At 40.4% G+C, this 11,276-nt stretch overlaps 1 long non-coding RNA gene across 11 annotated transcripts in view; it reads right to left on the bottom strand.

The window, feature by feature from the left end:
- Window positions 1-1,133: 1,133 nt before the first annotated feature.
- The window catches only part of LOC106025564 (uncharacterized), a 72,083-nt gene continuing 61,940 nt past the window's right edge, over window positions 1,134-11,276 (bottom strand). For 7 of the 11 annotated variants that reach the window (XR_010049596.1, XR_010049592.1, XR_010049585.1 and 4 more), the window contains 2 exons: window positions 4,798-8,629; window positions 1,134-2,489 (listed from right to left, as the gene is read on the bottom strand). This is a non-coding gene — a long non-coding RNA (uncharacterized LOC106025564). Of the gene's footprint in view, window positions 2,490-4,797; window positions 8,630-8,655; window positions 10,520-11,276 lie in introns of those variants that run through there. The other 4 variants (XR_002788983.2, XR_010049583.1, XR_010049600.1 and 1 more) reach the window with 4 other exon arrangements.

The raw sequence follows: 11,276 nt of genomic DNA, 5'->3' as shown, positions 1-11,276 counted from the left end.
GAGGTACACATCCATGATCACAGCACTCAGGAGGCTTAGGCAGGAGGATTGCTGTGAGTTTGAGGCCAGTCTGGGCTACATAGTGAGTTCAAGGCCAGCCTGTAATTCATAGCTCTGTCTCAATCAAAAAAAAAAAAAATCTACCTTCTACCTTCCCTAGGATCCCTAATCTTGGTAAATGATCCATTGCTCTCGGATATAAAAAGCTATTCAGACATCAAGGGAATAATTCCATAATTATTTTAATTAAGGAACTATAAATACTACCTCACTGCTTTCATCTCCTTAAGAGACAAATTTATAATTAAACTTTACTAAAGTGAACATTAATGTCTACTAATTATAAAAATTTGTAACATCTCTTGCTTACTTATAAACATCACTTAAAATGGTAAATTTCTAAAATGGTTAGAAGGCTCGGTGTGATTGAGCACATCTGTAATCCTAGCACTCTCAGCAGGCTGAGGCAGGAGGATCACCATGAGTTGGAGGCCAGTCTGAGATACATAGCAAAACCCTGTCAATAGTAATAATGATAATAATAATAATACAGAATCTTCTGCTCACTGGAGACAATAAAAAATCTATTTTAATGTTTATATTGTCTTTTCAGTACCGGAGGTTGAACCCAGGCCTTGTATATGCCAGTCAAAGTTTATGTGTTTTTTGTTGCAGAAAATATGCACATGAGAGTGATCAATAAATGTTTCCAATTACTAAATTATTTTAAAGAAAGATTACATAAAAGTAGAATCAAAATATGATTTCAAAAGCTGGGAGTGACTGGACTTAGGAAATTGAGGTAGGAGGATCTCTGAGAATTTGAGGAAAGGTTGGGTTACATAATGAGTTCAAGGTCTAAAACTACAAAGCAAGACCCTGTCGCAAAAAAAACAAACCAAACAAAAACAAAATAAAAAAACCTGAATGTGTGGTGGAGCGTACCTCTAATCCCAACACTTGGAAGACTGAAGAAGAAAGAAAAGAGAAAAGAGTTTGAAGCTAGCCTGGGCTACACAGCAAGGTACTGTCTGAAAGACAAAAGTCAACAACAACAAAAATGTAATTTCAAAGAAAAAAAAACAATATAAATCTTCCAACTGAAGAACATAGTCATAAATTTTCTAATTCAGTTATGGTGTGATGGTTCATTGTGCTGTCAATTTATTTATTTATTTATTTTGAAGGTAGTAAAATACAACAGAACAAGACAGAATAAAGCCAGCTGAGACAGTGTGGTGAAATTGGTACAGAGCTTCACAGCAGGTTACTGGGGTATCTGTAATAGGTATCGCAGTATATCTTGTTATTTTCACAATAGTTGTACTTTCAATTACATATATCAAAATGAAATACAGAACATTATAGAACTTATCAAAACAGAATATTGAATAGAGCAGTACCATTAATCAGAATAGAGCAAAACAGTAATAAAAATATTTGCCTTCAAAGAGATGGTATAAGGAAATCCCCCTTATTTGCTATGGTCAACCTCCCCAGAGATGCTCAGATCTCTGGTTCCCATCTGTTAATGGGGGGCAGGAGAAGGGGGGTAAGGGAAGTGGGATGTTTGACTCTCAGCCCGTTCACCAGAAGGCTCACTATTGCTTAGCAGGGAGGCAGGTTGGTTGCTTGGTTTCCCAGTGTTGTAAAGTTCCAACATGGCACGGATCTCAGGAGACGCTGGTGGTTCTTCCCTGAAGAGGCCACAACCTGCCACACCACAGCCGCTTACCAGGGAGGGGAGCTGCTTGCTTGGTTTCCCAGCATCCTAAGTTCCAGCATGGCACAGATCTCAGGAGGAGCTGGTGGTTCTCCCCCTGGAGGGGCCGCAGCCTGTGCTGTCAATTTAAATAGACTAAGAAACATCTAGGAGAGCTGGGCGTGGTGGCACAAATGTATAATCTCAGTACTCAGGAGGCTGAGCCAGGAGAATCATTGTAAATTCTCGAGTTTGAAATCAACCTGAGCTACAAAATGAGCTCAAGGTCAGCCTGAACTGAGTGAGACCCTGTCTCAGTAAAACCAAAAAAACAAAAAGGAAAAGAAAAAGAAATATCTAGTGGATTAGCAGAGCACGGTTCTTTGTGTTGCTTGACATGTAGGCTGTAAACTGAATAGGGAAGATCCATGCAGGATCATGGTATCAGCCAATAGGCTTGTGGTCTGGATGGAATAAAAGGGAAAGAAGAAGGAAGTCTGTCCTTTTGCTCCTTAGAAGGTGCTCTTCTCCATCACCTTTGAACATTATCATTAGTTCTTTGAGCCTTCCAGTGTAGACCTTTTGGCTTCCCAGTACAGGCTTGCACAGGACTCTGCAGTGAGCTCCAGGCCTTTGACTTTCAACTGGGTCTTCTGGCTTTCCACTGTGCAGACAGCCATTTTGCATGCTTTCACCCTGACTCTGCTGGTAGCCATTGGAAGTCTACTTTGAATATTCCTAATATATCATATATATTTTTATATTAAACTTGTTCCACTAGTGATTCCTAAAAATAGAAAACTAGTTTGATAATTATATTCCTTTAAATCTATCTAAAAGTGAATTCATAGTTTTATAGTAACAGTCACAGTAATCATGTTTTATAACTTTTAAACTTAAAACAATGTTAGCTATCAACTTTAAAATGTTTGAAAGAGTACTTGGTTTTTCAGAGTTTTTTCTGCAAGCTAAGAGAGCAAAAAGCATTAGAAGACTGCAGCTCTAGGCCAGGTCATGGGGGGAGAAACAGAAAAACCATGACTTGCCTTTCCCGGTAAACACTGGCATCCATGAGTCTCGCAGAGCAGGTCTAGAATAGTCTTTAACTTCCTCTTTAGCTCCTTGCCTCCCCACTCCCCCCGCAACCAGCAGAGGTTACTCAGCATGGTGTCACATAGCCTCCAGTGAGGCCAAACCTCACTTAGTCACGTACACAAATACCTCAGCACTCAGGCGAGTTACTAACCATTCTCTCTGCTTTAGTTTTCTAATACATAAACATGGAGATAATATGCTGCTTCTTTTCTACTAATATCACTTTTTTTTTTGTTTTTGCAGTACTGGGGACTGAATCCATGACCTTAACACTGAGCGACATCCCAACCCTTCTTTTGTTTTCTATTTTGAGACACGGTCTAAGTACTACTTCTTAAAATTTAGGTAAACCGGGCTGGGGATTTAGCTCAGTGGCATAAGTGCCTGCCTTGCAAGCAGGCAGTCGTGGGTTCGATCCCTGGTACCGATAAAAAGGAAAAAGACAAAAAAAAAAAAAAAAAAAATTTAGGTAAACCATCTTAAAAATACCTGGCAATGGAAGCCATTATTGTCTGCATGAATATTTATTTAATGAAAAAGGAATGAGAAACAGAAGACAAGCCAAAAGTCGAAGGTCATCTGATTGGTCAGTTGTAAAAGAAGAGAACCCTGAAATCCTGTCTTTTAGTTTACACAGCTTCAGATTTCCAGGCAGAGACTCAGATTGTCCAAGAATCTAGAGGGATGGCTGTTTTGTTTTGGTTTGGTTTTGAGACAGGGTTTTGCTATGCAGTTCAGGTTGGCCTCAAATTTGAAGCAATCCTCCTGCCTCGGCCTCCTGAGTACTGGGATTATAGGCGTGTGCCACAACCAGTTTTTTTGACATGTGGTAGGGAGGGGGATAGAGGGATGACTTTTAACACATTTTCCCCCATAGACTTTCAGAATAATTGTTACTTTCATAAAGTTCTGCTAAGCACTGTCCTGAAGCATTCCTGGCCAAAGAAGGAGGCCTAATCTTATGCACTAAGACCTCTTATCTCCTTATCCTAAACTGGGCTGCCCCCATAGCAAAAGAGTAAATACTCTGCTATCACTTCTCATTTGTTCATCAAATTTTTAAAATCCCTCTTTTAAAAAGTGATTATTAAGCCGGGCGTGGTGGCTCACACCTGTAATCCCAGCTCACTCCGGAGGCTGAGGCAGGAGGATTATTGTGAGTTCGAGACCAGCCTGGGCTACAAAGTGAGCTCAAGGCCACCCTAACTGCATAGCGAGACCAAAAAAAGACCAAAAAAAAAGTGATTATTAAAAGGAATTTTTAAAGTCAGATTGTCCTTGCCTTAAGGCCCATTTTGCAGTGAGTTTCAGACTCCTTTCCTGTCCACACACTAACTCAGCAGGACCCCGCTTAGCTTCGAGATCAGTTGATAACATAATGATACAGGGTGAGCTCAGGATGATATGGCCATAAACCCAGATCCTTTCTCTCTCTCTCTCTGCTTAGATCTTCCTGGCTGACTTTGTCACCCTGCAGCAAAGTCTGGCCCTTGGCGTGGATGAGGGAGTGGGTCATGGGAGGCACTTCTGATCTATTGACCAGGATATTTCAAACTTGTGATGATAACTGGGAATCAAATACATTTTCTTTCTTGTTTGGTACTGGGAATCAAACTCAGGACCTTGCACTTGCCAGGCAGATGCTATACTACTGAGCTAAATCTCTGGCCAAGTACATTTTCAATTTATACAAGTTTGCCTGCCTAGGAAAACTCTGGCTCTGCAGAAAATTATCGCTATTGTTGGGGCTGGAAAATGATACCCCAAAAACCTGGGGCTTTGACATGCTGAGAAACCTCAGAACCTACCTCAGCATCAAAGCTCTTCTCTTCCCTTGTTTCTCCCCTTCCCAGCTAAGCAAAAGCCCTTCTGCAAATCCCTTTCTTACCTGAATAGGGAAGTCAAAAGAACTCAGTTGCTTTGAGTCTTCTTGCTGAAATTTTGTTAACCAGAAAGACTAAATTCATATGACAGGAAGAAAGATAAGTGTGTCTACTTACCTGGACAGACTTGTTACACAGCATTATCCTCCATTTTGGTGCCATAGTCATTTACAATCTGCTGGTAGTGGAGTATTAGCCTGTAATCCTAGGTACTCAAGATGCTGAGGCAGGAGGATTGCAAATTCTAGCTCAGCCAGAGCAATTTAGCCAGACCTTATCTCAAATTTTAAACATTTAAAAAAATTTTTTTTGAATTATGTAATCCCAGCACGCAAGAAGGCTGAAATAGAAGGATCACAGGGTTTCAAAGTCAGTCTTGGGCTATATAACAAGACTGTGTGTGTCTCAAAAAATATAACAAAACAATTTCTGGGGGGAGTACTGGGGATCACTCACGACCTTGCACTTGCCAGGCAGGTGCTTATGCTGCTGAGCTAAAATCCCCAGCCAAAACCAAAATGTTTTAATTAAAAAATTTAAAAATGTTTTTAAGTATTTTTTTTAATTCTTGGTGAATTATTAGTAATCTGTTTTCAGTTCTGCAGTACTATTGGACTTTGCCCCAGAGTACAATATGTTCTCCAACTCCATCAAGTTCCCCTAAAATCATTTACAATTTCTCAGATATTACCTTTTCTCTCCTCTGTCAAAAGGGGGCTCTATAAGTTTCATTTCTTTCTTGCTTTCTTTCTTTCTTTTTGGTCCTGAGTTTGAACCTATGGCCTTTGATCTTCTTGCCTCAGCCTCCCATGCTGGGATTATAGGCATGTGTCACCACACTAGATTTGGTACATAAATTCTTCATTCATGATGGGCTAGTGGCTAATAACAGTCCCACGATTTTTCCCGTGCTGTGATTTCTCCTCTTTTATACCTTAATAAATTTCTATTTCTCTCATATAATTTCCACAATTTATTTCAGGGAAACTTCAGGGGGTGGAAGGGAAATTTCCCTCTGCCCCTACAATGCAGACAATCTACAGTTCACCCTCCCTTGTACCTACCTCACCACTACCCCTCCACATTCCAGACACAGAGAGTGCATGGAACATATGCTGCAGACCACCAGGGTTGAACAGAGCTGAGCCAGATCCCACTAGTAATTAGACCCAGCACCTACAGGCTTCCACGGGTGCCAGGGGATGGGGGAGAGGAGTAGGAAGGGCATAAAGACTATAAATAACCACAGGAGAAGGGAGGGTGGGGTTGGAGAGAACAGCTCCCTGAGAACAGTGTTCTTTCCAATCAGAAATAAGGCAATACCCGAGGTAGAGACTTAACGCTGGAAAGGCAGTTTGGGGCCAAAGTGAACAATTTTTTTGAAGAGAATTTCTGTTTTTTAGCTTTCTGGTGTCTTTCTCTTGGTTCCACCTGTTCTGTAGTGGGCTTCCTGTTTTGAACTATTCTAAAGAATCTCTCTTTCACTTCCTGTCAGTCTTTCTTTCCCCCTGTTAGAATGGTTACATTGTCAAATTCATGTGGATTAAAATGATAGGGACTTTTAAAAAAAATCATATTGTCTGACTTCTTTTTAGATTTTGCTCTTGTTAGTTTTTATTGTATTTCATTAAATTTTTTGTTTAACTTCAACATACTGAAAGTACATTTTACCCCATAATCTAGTACCTGTGTCCCAAAGTACAACCAAAACCAAGTGTCATGAAATAATCTTTACCTTGCCACAAACAGTACACTCTGATTTTAACTCTAAAATGCCAGTTGCAACCTGCTCATAAATTGATGACAACTGACTAATGAATCAGAAATCACACAAATTAAAACACAGGCTCATTTTATGGATGAACAAATTGAGCAAGAGGAAAGTCCTCAAGTCATCATTAGAATCAAAAACAGAGATGGAGCTTTCAATTTCTTCACAGGGCTAAACTGGACTCAGAACAAAGGTTTTCATAGAAACTGGAATTTTTTTAAAAAATATGCTATCAGTGCATAAACACTTTGTCTGTTTCTGTGCCAGTCTCAAAAAACTGGAAACTTAACATGCATTTTTTTTTTTTTTTTTCAAAACAGGAAACTCTTCTGATATTCCTTGTCTGGTGACTGGGGAAACTGTCCTCTTTCTAGGAGTGAGGAGCCAGGCAGAGAAGGGAGTCAAGAGGTTGGAGGCTGAAAATAAGGGTTGCCGAGGTTCATTCCCCTTCCTCCTGTCTTTCCCATCTTCTCTTCCCTTTTCTTTTTCCTGGTGTTAAATACTTGTCAAAAACAGCAGTGATAAACAAACACCCTCTTGAGAAACATATGCTGTGCCATGGCAATCAATTTGCAATCAGTCTTTGATGATGCTACTGAAGCAGTTAATTCTGTACAAAACAAACTGAGTTCTTAGTTTCACAAAGTGGAAGAATGAAGTCGCAAGCCAAGAGGAGGAATTTAAGAGTGTTTCATTGGAAATAAGAAAAAAGTAAAGGTCTCTAGGAGGAGATTCCAAAAGAAAGGCCAAATCGTGTTTTTTGTCCTGCTCCTATGTGAATAAGCAGAGCACACGGCAATCAGCTTGTTTTAAATGAGTTCTGAAGAAACTGGTTATTTTGCATTTCTCAAATTTCTTCAGTTTCTCAAGTTCGGTATGGAGGTAGGGTGGAGCTGTCAGCTGAGGACACTATTGTGAGCTCTTCTTCCAGGGGTTGTATCCTAATCCTAACCCTTAATCTTTGGTTCTTGTTTTGTTCTTGCTTTCTTTTTTGGGGGGTGGTGGTTCTTGTGTTTTCTTTTATTTTTCTAAGCTTAACCAGCTGTTTGGACTAATTCTTAACCTGAGCTATTTTGTTTTTCTTTTCTTTCTCCTTCTTCTTCTTCTTCTTCTTCTTCTTCTTCTTCTTCTTCTTCTTCATCTTCTTCTTCTTTTGAAATTCACAAATGTTTTAATTATACACTCTTTTTAAGCTTGGCAAAACATACATAGATATATAAAAAGAATGGTTTCAAACTTCTTCCAAGTTTACTTTAGGTATAGGTGGAAAGAGCAGGTTATCTCTATACTGCTTATAGTCCAACCTGCAATGAATATATATTCAGACTAACTCTTAATAGGAAGAAATGTTAATGAAAAAGACAGCTCTTCAACCTTGCCCTTTCTTTTGCCTGTTCTAACTGTCCACTCATAATAACTAAGCTACCATACCACACTGGAGGTGAAAGCAGCGTGCAGAAACCCTAAGCGCAGCTCACACCCAACCACACTGCTACAGGAAGTCAGAAGAAGGCTTCCCTGAGGGTGGCTGAGCTCACTCTGACTCAGGGAGAAGGGGAAGGGTGTCCTTGGTGGAGACGCTGCTTGTGGATGGCCTTGTTGCTTCATTGGATTTGTGCAAGGAGATCTTGACCAATTTGAGTGAAAGCCGTCAAATATTCACTGCTTTTCAACTCTTGTCCCTGGAATATGCTTACATTGGAGAAATCTCTGTCCATCTATCTGACTAAACTAGTTTCCCAGCAGACCACCCTCGAGCACGAGGCAAAGAAGAGAGCTAGCCCTCTGATCCTATTCATTGCTTGAGTTTTTAAATCAATTGTAATGAAGATGGTTTGTTTTATTTTGCTCACTTTGAAATTAAAGGACTTAGACTCAGTAAAAATACATTGAAAACACAAAGATTGTCGCTAAAACATGGACAAACAAACAATAGATAAACTTGCTTAGGGACCACTTAATACAGTTATTGGGAGCTCACCTTCCTCCCTTAATCTTCCCCCAGAGATGGGAGATGGAGAGACTGGGCTGTTGGTTTAGACAGAACACTGAGGTGAAGTCTTGGCGTATTAGTCAGCAGAAGGGAACAAAAACATGAAAGTCAGGTAGAAGTTTGGAAGCTCCAACTGCACCCTGAAATGTCACACCTCCAACACAGAAGGTCTTGGAATGAAGACTCTAAAATGGGGAATATATATATATATATATATATATATATAGAGAGAGAGAGAGAGAGAGAGATCTAACTTGAAATAAAGCCCTTAGTATATTCTTGGTAACCTTCATGTTGAAAACAGTTATCCACTCCTCCAAAAATAGGAAATGCAAAATTTTGACATTTTAGTTGCTTTGCTCACATTCTATCCTCCCTGAGGATCAGCGAATTCATTAAGATTATGTTCTTGGGGCTGGGGATTTAGCTCAGCGGCATAAGCGCCTGCCTTGAAAGCAGGCAGTCGTGAGTTCGATCCCTGGTACCGATAAAAATGAAAAAGACAAAAAAAAAAAAAAAAAAAGATTATGTTCTTTTGTTTGTTTCATGATTTATCCCAACTAAAAATACATGAGAATGTAGATTGTGCAAGTCCTTTAATTTTGAGGTCTCAAAACCCTTACATAAAGGCTAGGCATGGTGGTGCACACCTGTAATCCCAGCACTCAGGAAGCTAAGACAAGAGCATCACTGTAAATTTATACAGAGGGAGTCCCCATTTCAAAAAAAAAAAAAGAGAGAGAGAGAAAAAAATCCATACATAAAGTAATTCTTAAAATTTCAATTAATGTCTATCAATACCAGGATTTGTGTGTGTGTGTGTGTGTGTGTGTGTGTGCACATGCTAATAACTAAACCAGGAATTCACATATGCTAGGGATTATGAACTACATCTACCTCTCTAGCCCAAGATTTTTTTAACATATCTCATACATAACAAGTACAACAATAATTATTTTATTCCATCAGATTCAGAAATTATAGAGGTGTGAAAAAAAGTAGGAATTGAAACCCCAACATGCCTCTATCCAGTACCTGTTATCTTTCCATCCTAATACAATGCCCTTCTGTTCAGCTGAACCAAAGTAAGCTCTAATTTAGTTAATTGGCTACAAGCTATAAACTACCTGCTCCAGGCCAAACACCCAGAGCTGCTCCCTTCCTTTTGCTCTCTCCTTTTCCTCCTCTCACCACCCTTTTCTCCCTCCTTCCTTACTCAGGACCCTAGTCTCCCCCTTCTCAACCTCCTTCTTACCAGACGGAGCTTCCATCCCACTGTGACAGAACTGGGACTTACTTCCCTCATGTTCCTGATCCATCACCATCCCTCCCCGCGGTCACTCTGAGCCCCCAGCTCCAACAGAGGAGCTAATGAAGACGGGGAAGGGGCAGTTCCTTTTGGTTCAAAGGACCTAATAGAAACTGCCAATTCTTCTTCTTTTTTTTTTTTTTTTAAATAAACCTGCCAGTTCTTTTCAAGTTTTTTTTGACTTTTGCCCTTTGCTTTCGGTTCGAGTCCCACAGGTTTTGCAGGTTATTTTAAAGGAAAAAAGAGAAATGACTGAATAATGTTTATTTGGCGGGCTAAAATCTTTTGAAGCATTGAGGTCCACCCTTGAGAGATAGTTAGTAGTGCAAAGGCTACAATTTAACCTAATGCAGTTTAACCCCAGGGAACAAAGTTTTAAACCAAAGCTCCAAACTCCTTCAATAAACATTGAGGCTGCTGGGAATGCAGGTGATAGAGGTTTGCCTCCCATTTCGTTGTGCGGGGTGTCTGTGTGGGGGGGTGGGCAGGCACAGGGACACTCAAGCAACAGGACCATTGTTTTGTAGGCCTATATGAACCAAAGAACTGAGGATATGTTGACTTTGATATCTAGGACTATAATACAGAACATGTAGGCTGCAGTGTTAAAATAATGGATTTAATTTGAGATGAGAACTGGGGGGGGGGAGAAAGGGAGAAGTTTAAAAAAAAGTATAAGACATAATGGGACTTTGACAACAGACAATTAAAATCCTGATTGTGTTGTTTGTCATCTTGAACTTCTCAGTATGTCAGTTTTCCTCATCTGTAAAATAAAAGGCACTATCTCAGAGGATGCCAACTGCATGCAGTGAGATGATACAATTAAAATTCAAGTTGGCCCCGTGTGGTGGTGCTGACCTATGTTATCTCAGTACTCTGGGAGGCTGAGGTGGGAAGATCGAATGTTTGAACCTAGCCTGAGCAATTTAGCAAGCCCCTATATCAAAATGGATGAATAAATTGAAAGGATTTGCCCTAGATATGATATTACGGCAGTGGGAGGCGGGGCCAAGGGATGTTTACCTTGAGGTCACTTTCCCCTCTCCTATGATTACCTGTGGCGCGTGGGGGGGGGGTCCCAATCAGTTGCTCGTGCATCAGCAATGCCACCTTGGGCAACACCCCAGTTGAAAACTATATGTATGTTCCCCACCCCATGTTTCCAGCAGAGAAAGCCAGGCTCTGGCAGTCATGGGGTTCTCTCCATGTTCTTAGAATAAAGGCCATTTTTTACTTTATATTCTCCCTTCAATGCGCCAAAAAACCCTATCATAAATAAACAATAAATAAATAGGGGCTGGGAATGTTGCTTAGTTTGAAGGCCCTGGGTTCCATCTCTAGTACTACATCCACCTATCTACATACATACATATAGACATGAGTGGCGCAAGATGTGGGCTGCAGGTATAGCTCAGCGGTAGAGCACTAGCTTAGCATTCACCAGTTGGGTGTGGGAGTGCATGCCTGTAATCCCAGCTGTCTGGAAGGCTGGGGCAGGAAGATTATAAATGCAAGCCCAG

This window comes from Cavia porcellus, unplaced genomic scaffold, assembly GCF_034190915.1.
Source record: "Cavia porcellus strain 051 isolate PalLab524CR breed Dunkin Hartley unplaced genomic scaffold, mCavPor4.1 scaffold_1, whole genome shotgun sequence".
Taxonomy (NCBI): Eukaryota; Metazoa; Chordata; class Mammalia; order Rodentia; family Caviidae; genus Cavia; species Cavia porcellus.
This window is presented reverse-complemented; position numbering and strand designations above follow the sequence as displayed.